This window comes from Arvicola amphibius, chromosome 10, assembly GCF_903992535.2.
Source record: "Arvicola amphibius chromosome 10, mArvAmp1.2, whole genome shotgun sequence".
NCBI lineage: Eukaryota > Metazoa > Chordata > Mammalia > Rodentia > Cricetidae > Arvicola > Arvicola amphibius.
Window position 1 is genome coordinate 6290418 of NC_052056.1, and position 3171 is coordinate 6293588.

Genomic DNA, 3171 nt, shown 5'->3' on the forward strand with positions numbered 1-3171 from the left:
GCGAGCCGGGCTTAAAGACTCTGGCAGCTGCGCAGACGAATAGCTCCGCCCACCAGGAGCCCCGCCCACCAGGCCAGGCCCCGCCCCGCCCCTTCGGGCGCCCGCGGCTGCGCCTCCGCGGTTCCTGCCGGCGCTCCCGGACCGTCTCTCTCTCTGTGCCCTATCCTGCGGACCGCGGATACGGTCTGGAGCAACCCGTGGGAGGTCGCATCCTCGCTCGACACGCACCCGTTCCCCGCCGCCTCCGCGCCTACCAACCTTGGTCTCTGGAACCCCGTGGAACTTTCCAGGCCTTCCTCCGCTGGGCGCTAGGCGAGCGTGTGCGCGTGCGCCGCGGTGCGGTCTGGCTGGGTGGTGTGCGCCCCTCGCCCGCGTTCTCAGGGAGCAAGGCGGGGTGCTAATGAGTGCCTGATGCACCAAGCGGCAAAGAAACAAGCCTGGAACCGAAGGACTAATATGGGCTTTTGCTCTGTGCGCCTGGCCTGACCCAAAAGCATTCGACTCTAGTCAATTATTCTTTAAAGGTTACCCCTGCTTTCACGTAAAGGATCTGAGAGTTCCCTATAGAGTACCAGAGTGAGGAGGGGCATCGTAGAGGGTTCCAGGTCCAGCACTCCCCAACACACACACTGCACACGCACACACCAGAGAGCTCAGGACTCCCCTCCCTTCTGCCGCTAGAGTGAGGTGCTGTTTTCTCAGCTCTGCTCCAAGGGCGCTGCTCCGGCTGCAGATCCTGTCCTCTGGTCCCAGCTTACCCCGCTGAAAGGGTCCCTAACTGAAATGTTCTCGTAAGTTTAAAGTGCTCTAACAACTGGTAGTAATTTATTGCGTGCTTAAGGTCTGTATCAGGCACAACACTAAGGCTGTTGCAAGAGTCATTCTCACGAGCTCTGTGAAGCAAATCGTATTCAACCTATTTTAGGTATTAGCAAATATAAACATGCAAGGATAATTTAATTAGTCCAAGGTCATATGCACGCAGAGACACAATTTGGGGCCCAACTCTCTGAAAAGTAGGTTCATTGCCTACACTTCTGGACCTCCCCCGAGGCCATGATGTTGGTCCTAGTCAGTGGCATTCGACAGCTTTGTAAAGCACAGAGACTATCTTTGCCACCTCCTCCACAGACCATTTAGTTTCCTGCCACCAAACATGAAGGTTGTGAATACAATCCGTGAGCCTGAGTTCTTAACATTTTCATTTCTCAGATCTGTCCATAGTACTCTTCTAAACAGAAACCACACATCTGCAAGTCACCTACTTAGCTTCCACCACGCTCCTGTTGGGGTTTTTTTGGGGGGAGGGGTATTTTATTTTATTTTATTTGGTTTGTTTGTTTGTTTAAGACAGCATATTGAAAGAACAGAAGGAAGACAGAATTTCTGGCCTTTCAGAAGTGAATTCCAGATCTGTCTAACATCCTACTTCAACGGCTCTTCCTGTTACCAATTCCATGACCCAGTTAAGGAGTGAGAAGATAGGAGGCCCACATTCCCAAGCCAAGCAAAACACTAAACAACTCTGCTGAGCTGACCAGCCTGGAGCATCCCCTCTTGAAAGCACCACAGGTCCTGGTTGTGTAGCCTGGCAAGGGAGGTGAGAAAATCAGCCCCATAACACAGTGTCTCAGGGGGAAGGCGGCACCCCCTAACCCTCTCAAGTTCTTAGCCTCCACAGAATCATCCTGTTTCTTAAATGGAAAAATAAATTAGCTATCATAATTTCCCCCTCCCATTTCAATTTTTTTAATAAGTGGTTGTGATTTGTTAACTTTTTTCTTAAAATTATGAGAGATGATGATTCAAATTCAGCATCTTCCAACTAAAACGTCAAGTTGAAGTTTTATCAGGATAATTTTAAATTGTATATATACTCTATGTATACATAGATTCTATGTAGAATCATAAGCTATTCCTAAATTATTTAGTTAGGATCTTGAAAAATATTTAATGTGGTCGATAACATAAGAGTTTCTTAAGCAAAGATTTTGGTTAATTTTCAAGTAAATTCTTTTGAGGAGTAATAGGGAGAGAGAATTTAAAACAAAAGTTGAAATCAAATATGCCTTGGGTCGGTTTAATCACAGTCGCCTTCTCATTTTCTGTTACAGTGTGAGAGATTTGGCCTTGAGCTCTCTGTCATAACACTCAAAGACAGCTGAAGTATTTTATTATTATTACCAGGCCTAATATTTCGAGCATTCGCTGTGAACCAGGAAGCACTGTAAGTGCTTTGCATTTGATATTCATTTCTGACCATAAAGATAGGTATTAGCACCCCTGCCACATACACGGGAAGAAAGTGAGACTTAATAGATCTTCCATCACTTGCCCTGAATCAGACAGAATTCTGGACTTGCACACTTAACCCTAATACTGCACAGCCTCTCAGGGCCCCCTAGCCAATTTGCAGCTATTGGTCCACTAACAGTACCCCACGTGACTGCCGCCTCCCCCTCCAGCACTGGTGCCAAACTCTCCCCTAAGGCTTCGTCCTCCTCCCCTCAAGTCACTGCGGGTCTGTTTTCATTTTTCTTAGCCCTGTGGCCCTCTCAACTTCTCTTTCTATTCAACCACATTTCCTGAGGGGTCTCCAAACCTACTCTGCCCTTTCCAGACTTTGTAGGTCTGTGTCTGCCCTGGCTATCCCTCCAGAGTCTCCGGGTCTCCTCTCCAGGGGCTGTTTCCCAGGCATCTGTACCAGGATCCTAGCTGCCATCTTGATAATCCCTTTGAGACCCTTTTCCCCTCCCTGTCGCTGAATGTAGCTGATCTCCAACAGAGGCAGCGTCCTGGTAGCTAGGATTAAAGGCACAAGGGGGCCATTACCCAAGTTCCCTTAATTCAAGTGCTCAGGAATTTGCCTGGGAAGGAATTTGAGTTGATCCCTGCCAGGATCCCAGTCTACTGTGGCGATGCAGGTCTATAAAAGTGATGAGTTCTTGGTCTGTAGATAGGGAATCTGATAAGGAAGCAAGGTAAATTATTTATCCTGAGTCACACAGCCCTGGGCTGGCACAGCTCAAAGGAGCTTACCAGCTTCTTCTTGCCATCTGTGGGCTCAAGCCTTTGATTCTGCTGTTGTCAGTGGATTAATCTAAAGGGTTCAGGATTGTTACTGGGGAGAGGTAAGTCACATACAAATCGTTCTGCTTGTGATCCCTGCTG